An 11103-nucleotide genomic window follows, 5' to 3' on the forward strand; every position below is an offset into this window, starting at 1 on the left:
CACAAAGGGGATTTAACGTCTGGGATTCGTTACAATAAAGAGTGAAATGGGATCAAACAGCATTTACCCATCTGGTGTCTCCACTGCACCAGTCAGCACATTCCACATACTTGCAAGCCCCAGCTCCTTTCTCATCTACCTCCCATGGGCTGGATCCTACCTTATTTCTTGCTCTTCTCTGTTCTTGTCTGCCATGCCATCCTCCACCTGCTCTTATACCTTTCTCTGGCTTTTCTCCTTCTCTTCCGCTCTGCCCCCTCACCTTGCTCTGTGAAACGGAAATGTAGCTCAAGGATTCCTGCCCAAGAGGCCTGGTGCTCAAAGGGAATAGGTAGCACTAGGATAGATCTGGGAGGGTGCAGGCCTGGTAGCACTCTCAGCCAGTAGGGTTGCCAACCCTCAAGGATTGTCCAGGACTCTCCGTGTCATGTGATGAAACCTCCAGGAATTTGTCCAACCAGAATTGGCGACCCTATCAGCCAGCCTACCATCAAGTCCACCAGCTCAGCCAGCTAGTGATGCCTTCAGGTGGCCATCTTGTTGCAACTTAAAAAACTGAGGCAAATCTGTGTGTTTTGTAAAACCAGCAGGGACTCTGGGATGGGTCTCCACATCAGGGATATTCCCCGCCACTCAGTCTCCTTACTCACATGGCACACAGGGCCTGCACCAGTTACATAATGCCCTCATGCAGTCAACCCCAGTGTTCAAAAATCATGAGGTGCTTTAAATACAATACATCTGTGTGTGTGTGGAGGGGGAGGGTACACTTGGTTTATGTTTGTGGGCTTTTCTCTGCAATGACCAAGGCTGGAAACTTACTGTTTTTTATTAGTAAAGCTCAGATTTCCACAAAACCACCAGACAGTATGAGGAGCATAAGCAACCCACAGTGGTGTGGCTTATGGTTTTGTTTTAATATGGTTGGAATTATCCAAAGCCACATTCTAATTGGCTGGTTGGACCTTTTTTGATAGGGTGACCAGACAGCAAGTGTGAAAAATCGGGACGGGGGTGGGGAGTAATGGGGGGGTAATAAGAAAAAGACCCAAAAATCGGGACTGTCCCTATAAAATTGGGACAGCTGGTCACCATATTTTTTGACAATGTCACAGCTGCGTGCCATCTCCCAATAATGTACAGCTGGGATCTCATCAGAGGATGGCTGCACCCACATGTGAAATAAGAGAGTGTGGCAGGTGGGGAGTGAAGATGGCAGTGGGAGCTAAAATATGTGGAGATAAAGACAGTACAGTACAGGCCTCCTGAGGCTTATTCCAAATTTCTCCTTTTACTGGTCCTGTTTTTCACAGTGGATGGGTATGTGTGTCGTTCCTCCCCCCAACTCCACACCTCACCCCCCATACACACATTCCCTGGCAGGACCAGGAGCCATTGGGTTCCATTCTGGTGGTGGCTCCTGTTCTCCAAACCTTTCCTAGGCCTGGTTTCCATGGGAACCCTGGCTGACAGTTGAGGAGCATGCTGAGTTCCTTCCTTCTCTGTAGCCTGAGGAGATGCTGGGTTTTCATTGAGAGACCGAGGGTGGAAGAGATAGAGGATGTGTTTCCCTTCACATGGAGGAGCTTGTGAGAGCCCAGCCCTACAGAAGCTGCTGTTCTGCTGCTAAATCTCAGCCAGAGGACTAAGGCAACAATCCTGCAAGGGGGTCTGCATGCACAGATCCTTGTTCCCAATGGGACTCTGTGTGGCAATTGGGCCCTCGTAGGATTGGGGCCACAGTGAGAGACAGGGAGTGATCATCCATGCCTCAGTGCTTGAGCCAAGCTGGAGACTTTCACACTTTACGTCCTGTTTCCTGCTGGACAGAGGTGCATGGACATTTGTGAGGTTCTTATTGTAACAAATCCCAGGGCTTCCTGTTAGTTGCCCTACTGCCCCTTGTGTCTGCTCAGAACTTCACAATGACAGCAAGGGTAGGACTCAAATCCTCCTGCTCCCCAAGCTCCTATCACTTGAGTTAAAGGAGCATCTTCTTTCGGTGTTTAGCGGTATAGCATGTAGGTCACACCAAGGACCAGTTCTGATTCTGTCCAGCATTTGGCAGTGGTGTGCGTGCATGCACAGATGTGCACACTCACACAATTGGCAGCTGGCTCACTGCAGTATCATGAGAAAAGCCATCGCATCATGTCCCAGCACAACGTCGCATTACAGTGCTGACATGCCGTGCAAGCTCACTCATTTTATGTATAGGTCAATGAGCTAAATTTGGGATGATCCTACTAAATTCCAAACAGGTGGCAACCTGCTGAGGCAACAGGAAAGGAGAAAGACTAGATTTTGAGAGCATACAAGTCAGTTGCCAGAGGAAATCCTCTTGGAGCTGAACTCTGGTATTTGCTGCTGACCTGAGCAGGTTTGCAGAGATAACACTACTCCCTGAACAGAACTGCACAATCCTATCTCAGTGCTTTATTCCATGTTCCAGCCACAGACAGAGCTCAGGAATAATACAGACACTGGATTTCCCTGCTCTCCCTGTCCCGGCCTGCCTTGGGGTTCCAGAAAGGCTACAAGCTGAATCTCTCCGGGGGATTGTTTCTTGGCCTATAGGTTCCCTTAGAAGTCATGCTCCACAGCCAGCCTGACACAGGGCCACTTAAAGGCCACAACTTGCTTTTCCCTTTAGTGGTAACTGACCCATCCACAGCTTGATAAACACACGGGGCCTGAGTCTGCTCTCACTGACAGCAGTGTGAGCTCATAGGCCCCCAGGAGGAGAAGCAGGCCACTGAGCGAGGAGAGAGAAGGGGGTTCGGAGATGGGCAGTGTGGCCCAGTCATCCCCTTTCACACTGCCTCTGCTCCTTACCATTCCAGTTGGCCTGGTATGTAATGGCCTGAATCTGTTGTGCTGTGGCCCCTTTATGGACATAAAGGGGGTGGAAACGGCCATTGGGGAATACACTTATATAAGGGGACTCCCTCGCCAGCAGTGGCATGACTCTAGGCTGCGCTGATACAGAGGCCAAGCCAGGGGTGGCTGGAGTGCATTGTGCGCTATCTATTCCTTGCTTGCCACAGCTCACAGGAGGCCATGGGAAGAAGAGTGTAAATTGGAACAGACCTGGGGCTACACTACTTTATACTCAGGGCCAGGCAAGCCCCTAGCTGGCCCCAGATACAGGAGGTGTTAAGGAGGCTTAAAGCTACCTTTGTCCCCTCCCTCTCCACGGTTCCTGAGCCGAGTGTGGGAACGGCTCTGCACAGAGCTGGGCCGACATCTTCCCTCAGTCTGTTTCCTCCAGCTCCTTTCTGGTGCCTGTCTCTTTTGTGCTATTTACACCAAGGTTAGACTAGGGCTGTAGCTGGGGAGTGCGGGTGGGGAAGTGGCAGGACTCAAATCTCTGCCGATGATCCCCAACCCTACCCACAGCCTCTGAGCAGCTGGGTGTTTCTGTCAAAATTATCACTAGAGAACTAGCTAGCAACAGTGAGATTTAAATGGTCACCATTAGCCTTCAGAGTCAACATCCCATTGAGAAACAGGGCGGTGTACATCTTCGCGGGTCCGTGGTTTCAGTCTCATTAAGAAAACCCTGTGTCAGTTCAGGACAGAGGTTTGCTTTGAAACACTAAGGGCTAGAAATGTAATTACTTTTACATACAAACTTATATTCTGCAGAAACAGATAGAGGTGCTCCCTAGAGGGGCAGCGCTACTGAACACTGTCATGGTCCAGCTCCATCCTGGGTACTTACATGGCCCCCCATCACTGGGGTATTTAAGCACCTTGCAATGTTTTTAATGTATTTATCCCCTCTGAGGTAGGGAATTGCTCTTAACCTCATTTTACAGCTGAGGAACAAAGAGACTAAGTGACTTGTCCAGGATCACCAAGGAAGCATATGGTAGAGGAAGGACTTGAACTTAGCTCTCTTAAAGCCTAAGCTAATGCCCTAACCACTGGATCACCCTTCCTCTCTGAGCAGCCTGCTGTGCTTTGGTTCTCAGTAGCTGGCTATGCACTAGCTCTGGCTTCACAGCATACTGCTATCTATACACCAGCGTCATGCAGCCTCTACATTTATACTGACCTGTTCTCTTTTCCACCCTGTTCCAGCCATGTTCACAAGAGCGAAGAGACCTGAGAGCAGAATGCCTTGTGCAAACTCTGGCCTGGAAGATGTGATTAAAGCCAACAACCGAGAGGCTTGGAGTAGAAATTATTCCCATTTCCCCAGTAATCTGGAGGAGAGAGAGCAGCCTTGTTAAGCAGTCTGATTGCTGGCGCCTTTCAGTCACTCTGTCAGCCTAGAGCTGGCGGGGAACTGGACTCACATGTTCTTGCCTTCTGGAGGCCTGCAGTAAGGGTATCAGTCCTACTACTGGTGACAAGCAAGGGAGAGGCTCCTTCAGCTCCAGTGGCAGACACAAGACTTCCTAGGGAGGGGGATGATAGCCTTGAGTTCTGTCCCCCATGCTAAATATGCATGGTATGGCTGGGGATCTTGGTGCCTATATGAGGCCAGGGACTCATTTACTACAATTGGTGTAAAGAAGGGTCAAAGTACTGCCGTGGTGAGCCAGTGCAGTAAAACAAACACAGGCAACGTAGCAGATAGCAGGTGTTTCCTGGCAGCCAGAAGGCACTCACTATACAGGGTATAATGAAAAACCTAGGTGCCTGATCCAAAGCCCAATGAAGTCACATGGGGACTTTTCACAGAATTCAGCTCAGGGATGAAAACAGTCCAATCAGATAGGTGGCTAGCAATGGAACAGTGACTGTCAGGAGTGTAGCTTTGTCCTGCATCTGAACAGCACTTAGCACAGCAGAGTTCTGGTCCATGACTGGGGTGGAAGGTAAAATAATATAAATAATAATAGCAGAGTGGGGCTTCCTATCCCAGGGCACAGCTTCAAATGTCCAACCTAGGGCTTTCCTGACACTTCGCTCTGTGGGATCCTCTCATCAGAGACCCATCTTCTAATGGAGCCACTGCACCTTGCAACACTCCACTCCTTGGTTCTCAAAATCTCCCTGCCAGTCCCATGTGAGCTCTATTGTCAGAGGTGAAGGCCCTGGCAAATGGTCCCATAAAGCAGGGCACGGTCTCTTTGCTCAAGGCGAGCTCACAGGAAGGCGTGGCTGGTGTAACGGGAATCTGCTCTGTGGCAAAGCTGACGCAGGAGGGAGCGGGTAACTCTTATGTAAAGGGTATAGGGTTATGGCACAAGCCATGCAAAGCAAACAGCCCGTGCAAACACTGTGAGCTGGAAGGAAACATTTGGTCCAAATCCAAGCTAAAACGTTACAGACATATTCAGGTAAATATAGTGACAGAACAACTTGTGCCACAAGAATCGTGCCATGGAAAGCATGATTGACACTCCCTCTGTAATGAAAATACATACAGGGCGTTCAATCACCCCCACTCCAATCACTCCTATGTGGGATGCTGTAGTGAAGGCAAAGCCCCTCATTAATGCGTTGAGACTGCAGGATGTTATCCCCGCCATGTTCCTGTCCAGCACTTTGGCGCAACAGCCAGTGCACTGTTCCCCCAGGCTTTATGCTAAGCCCAGTGCATGCTGGGTCAGCGAGGAGGGGGGACATTGGTTAGCAGGCAGCACAGCATCGTATCCTAGTGCTGAGGATTTATTTGCAGCCATAAAGGCTAGAATGTGTATGTGTTCTGCAGATGAAAGCTTAAAATTGCTGGAAGCATTGGGTCCATGTGAGAAGCAATAGGCCAGTGTATCAGCTCCAGTCTGACCCCATTCCCCAATGGCTGGTCCCCTTTGTGACCAGGCCAGACCTCTGCTCTATTGAAGGACAGGCATTATTTTATTATTTTGTCCCCATCCCTGGGAAATGCTCAAGGAGGTCTGTGCACAGGGCCTGATCCAAAGCTCATGAGAGACTGCAGGAGTCTGTCCGTTGACTTTAATGGGCTTTGGCTCAGGGTCTTGGTGCTTGCATGGGTGACTGTCTCTGCACAAGAGTGGCTTTGAGGGTAATTCTGCTGGTGTCCATGTCTGGAAAGTGGCCCTCTGTTCCCCTCTGTGCCTGATCCACACAGGATAGGAATCTGTTACAGCTCCTAGCTACAAATGCTTCAATTCAAGGGGTACAGGCTTGCGCCCTTAGTGCTCGAGGGTTCTGGTTCACAGCCCCTGGCCACCACCAAGCTGGCAGTTATCACATACAGTGTGTGATAATAAGTATAACTTTGGGTCCTGGTTACTTCAGAGTCTGTCTGTCATGTGATCCCATGGCATTTGAGATTAGCCAATATCCTCCAGCTAACAGCCCTCCCAGGACCAGATAGCCATGGGTTGGTGGCAGGGTGTTTTCAGTTCCCAGCCCTGGGCTCTGTAACTTGCTCTTTCTGCCTTGGCCTAACAAAGCCAGGATCTAACGATCTGCAGGGCTCATCTAGGGTATAGGTAGAAGCTCTTGCTTGCGGGGATGCGTGGGTGAGTTTCCAGCTGCCCTTCTTTGTTAGCTAGGTTGTTAGAAGTTGCTTACTGGGACTAGGGTAATAGGTATATGCTAGTGAAGTGATGTAGTTTTAATTACACGTAGGTTGAGGGACTTGCTGATTGCAGAATTTTATACCCTGAAATAACTAATTGGATGGATACGTGTGTTCCCGGGGGGGTGGGGGTAACACACCTGGCCTGTTCGTTTTCCTGCACAAGCATGATATATCCTGAGATACACAGCCCGCATAATCTCCAATACAGAATCCCAGCACCGGGGCAGCCTCGGCTGCACCCGCCCAGAACACACACAAACACAGCTGCTCATACAAGTTAAATAACTCTTAATTCCATTTAGTCGCTTGACCGGCTCTATCCTCAGCATAATGTTTACACAGAAGGACAAACAAGATGTATGGTGGGGCTACGATTCCACTCCTGTCAGCAGATGAGAGCTCTGCTGCAGGGCAGGGATGCTGCTGTAAGAGGTGTAACCTAGCTAATCTCACACTGCTTACATCCTGGGAAATGTTCCATTACACTGGACAAGGTGTCCCCGAGACAAGGCAGGGATGAGGACAGGGAGCTGGGAACTCCCTGATCAGAACAGCTCATTGGGCCATCAGACCTGTAACCCTGGCTCTAACGCAGCCTGTGGGAAAGATAGTCTTGTGATTAAAGCATTGGTGCAGGCCTTTGGAAAGCCAGGTTCAGCCCTGCCACAGACTCTCTGTGTTTATCCCAGGTGGCTCATTTCATCTCTCTGTCTCATACCCGCTCTGAGCAAGGGGGATAATAATGCTCCCTTTGCTTCTTTCCAGTCTAACTCTTCAGGGCAGGGAGCACTATGTGCATGTACAGCACCCAATGTGCTGGGGCTCTGATCTCGGGTGGCATCTCGGTGATGAACGTGGGAATTTTCTGCCATATTTTTATGGCTGATATGCCTGGAAGTGTGACTTAGGATTGCTACCCTGTCAGTATTGAAGGGTTCAAATGTGGCTCTGGGGCAGACCAGGAGACATGAGGGGCTTGTGTCTGGGATGGTATGAATGGGGTGTTAAAGACTGGCTGAAACCAACCCATATCAATGAAGGATCCAGAAAGACAGAGTGAACCCCAAGGACTTAACAACTGACACCTATCAATGGGAAATTCCCGCAGGCACAACATGTGAACTCAGCATGGGTCTGCAGGAGGGAGACAGTAGAGCAGAAGCTGACAGGGGGCTAGGATAAGCACTGGCCTTGACAGAGACACACCTGGGACTGACCCAGAGCGACAGAGCCAAAATGGATTCTATAGCAGCTTGGCGGGGTGGAGTCCTGACGCCGGTGGCCAGTCTGAACTCTGTCTTACCCTTTGCTTCTCTGTGCTCACATAGGACTTCCCGATGCTGGGTTCCAGTTGACTAATAAACCCTACTCGGTTGTGAAACGCTGCCTGATGTGCTGAAGCCCAGAGGCTCAGTCTCGGCGGTGTTGGCCTCCTAACCTGAAAGAAGAGTGGGACCCCTGAAGGGGTACTGCCAAGAGACTGTTTAAAAGCTGAGGTGTAGCACAGATGCCTAGGCACTAGTATAATACAAGTAACTACTACTACTACTACGCACTAGAATTCTGTGCACCCCTGGAGCGCCTTCAGTTGGAGGATGTCAAAATACTTCACAAACATCAAAGAATTCAGTGCTAAGTACTATCCCTGGTTTACAGACAAAGAGGTGAAGAGACTTATCCAGAACTTCACAGTCAATCGATGACGCCCCCAGTCCCTTGCACTAACAAGCAGTATTGCTCCCTTTATTTACAGTTTTAGTTCCCTTTTCCTTACGGCACTTTGCCTCCTCCTAAAAGTGTATTTAATAATTATAATTAATAGGACTTATCACTCATGCAGCACTTTGCATCTCAAAATCACTGTACAAACATTAGGTATACAACGTAAGAGTTATGAGCTACTTTTCAGCAGCCAGTGGGTGTTTATTGTGGTAGTTCATGTATTTACCCTTTATTGACTGTCTTCGGTGAGTCCAGATGACTTGGAGGCTGTGATGGACTTGTCCTTTAGCCAGTCAGGCAACATATAATGAAAGACCCAATATTTTGCCCCCTGCTACTCCCTGACTTTGGGGGTCTCATGATAAACCAGTGGAGGCTAGAGAGCAATTGCAGCAGCTTTGTATTTGCATAGTCCAAGGGAGAGCCCATGTCTGGAACAAAGATCCAATGTATGGAAGTTGGAGCTTGATAAATTCAGGCTGCAAATAAGGTGCACATTTTTAAAAGTGAGGGTAATCAACCTCTGGGACAGATTGCCAAGGAATATGGCCGATGCTCCATCACTAGAAGTCTTTGAATCAAGGCTGGATAGCTCTTTACATGATATGCTGTAGCTGAACCACAAGTTATTGACCTTGATACTAGGTGAAATTCTGTGGTCTGTGTAATGCAGGTCAGTCCATTCCAGCCTTAAAATCCATGAACTTATGAGAACAGAAAGAGAGATTGGGAAGTTAAGATGTTTGAAAGGGAGGAACTCAGATTCTCAAGCAAAAGGGAAGGAACTCAGATTCTCAAACAGACTTAATCGAAATGAAGAAACCTAGGAGTCACGCTGTTATCTTTAGTTTGTTAATATTTTAATTAGTCCATCCTAGCAAATGCCTGGTTACAACCTGCTCTCATTAAAGTTGCAAAATAGTTTTCATTTTAACCCCCTATTTTAGTCACTTATGCTCTGAAAATTTCATTTTTTTTGGATTAAGTTTCTTTGAGCCCAAAGATTAATTTTTATCCAAGGCTTGAGCAAAAATAAATAAATAAATAAATTCCACCACTTTTGAGTGTAAGGAGAATGGAACAAATTCACTTTCCCCCCAATTGTGCAAAAGTTTAATGACCATTTTTTTGAACAGTACAAGAGCCAAAATGGCTGGGGATTGTGAATTGCAATTTGGCTGGGAAGTGGACTTTATTGAAGAGCAGTGCACAGCTGCCTCCTGGAAGAAATTCATTTTGATTTGGTCAGCTTCTGGATGTTTCAAAATCATATATTGAGGAGCTTTCACAGTAGAGTTTTTTGACTAGACTCATTAAAGGCACAACAAAGAAAAGATGAGCTGTTGTGGTGAGGGATGATTAGACTATCAAATGTCTATTGCTGTGCAGCCAGTCACAAGAAGTGAGGGTGAGGATGTTCTGTTTGGACTAACAGAGGGAAGATCCTTCTGGGGGAGATTGGAAAAAGAGATGTGTGTTTTGGCTTATTATTTATTGGACAATAGAATCAAGAGGCCCCATGGTGCTAGGTGGTGGGTAAGCCACAAAGAATTTCACTCTAAATGGGCAAGACAGACACAGGGTGAGAGGGGCAATAGAGCCCCAGAGACTCTTGTCCAAGGTCAGACAGTAGGTTAGTGGTAGAGCTGGGAATTCGAACCCAGTGCTCTTTCCTACAAGGCCATAGCCACTAGACCAGACCGACTCTCGCTTTGGGTAGGGAGTTAGGGTAATAGGGGATGGAAAGATCCTGCCTAGGTGAGACATCTTGATTCAACTAGACCCAAGCTGCTCGCCCTCCCTACCACAAAGCATAAGCGGTAAAGACCATACAGGCATTTCCACCTGGTGCGGACATCCATGGTCCAGCCCCCTCCAAGGCTTGCAGGGTCAGTGGCATGACATATACAACAATGCCTCGATTTCCCCCATGCTAAGCACTCTTCCTGTGGGCAGGGACAGCAGCTACAGCAATCTCAGCCTGTTGCAAAGGAGACACCCACAAAACACTCTCACTCTGCTTCTTTCTTGTTGTTTTTCCTTTGATCAAATCTAAAGCTCTTTCAAGAGAGAAGGTGTGAGGGCCACCATCTTGGCTGACATCGTGGAGAGTGAACCTGCGGCTGGGGAACCTCTGGAGCTAAACGCACAAGTTGCTGTGCTGGAAGAAAGGCTCTCCAGTCGGGGCTGTACCAGCCTCTGCAGCTTGGGCACAGTGGGGACCAGGAACACACTCTCCAGTTGGGTACAGAGGCCCAGGTTTTCCTTTGTGTGTGGCAAACAGAATCAGCAGCATTGTTTGAGGCAAACCCAGGCCAGCTCCACCTACTTTCAGGGTAGCTCCAAATACATTGCACAGATCTGCTTCCAACTTCCCCTGCTTAATTACCTGACTTGGAAATTCCTCTGCTTGGTCGCCCACAGGTAGGGAGGACTTTGAGGCCATTTGAAGGTCACTAGGGCAGCTACAGTACTTCAGAGTCATCTGAGCATGTCCCCCTCTCCCGCCATTAAAATTTGCAAACACAAGTAAGCAATTTGGATTTAAGATCTTAAACATGCCCTGCGTATAGTCCCAGGCAGGAAGGTGACTTTGCTGCATTCAGAAACAGTTGGCTGAGAAATAAAGTTTTGGGTGAGTGAAGCCTGTGTAGGGCTTGGGGGCAGCATGTGTGATGTGTATTGCAGGTTTCAGAGCTGGTCCACGGAACATGTTGGATGGTGGTGGGGAGGGTATGAGGGTTATGTAGACAATGGGGGGTTGTGGAGGGGAGAGGGATTAGGGAGGGGATGAGATAGCTCTAAAGTGGAGGTGCAAGGTGGTGGTATATCATCAGCTGGAGAGCAGGCAGGTCTCTGGGATGAGCATGCAC

The 11103-nt window shown here is 48.6% G+C and overlaps 1 long non-coding RNA gene across 1 annotated transcript; it reads left to right on the plus strand.

Moving 5' to 3' along the window:
• Positions 1-1468: 1468 nt before the first annotated feature.
• LOC120405058 lies at positions 1469-4174 on the plus strand. The gene is made up of 2 exons (XR_005598345.1): positions 1469-1832; positions 4087-4174. It is a non-coding gene; the product is annotated as an uncharacterized LOC120405058 (long non-coding RNA).
• Positions 4175-11103: the final 6929 nt, after the last annotated feature.

Source organism: Mauremys reevesii, linkage group 4 (assembly GCF_016161935.1).
Source record: "Mauremys reevesii isolate NIE-2019 linkage group 4, ASM1616193v1, whole genome shotgun sequence".
Classification (NCBI taxonomy): domain Eukaryota; kingdom Metazoa; phylum Chordata; order Testudines; family Geoemydidae; genus Mauremys; species Mauremys reevesii.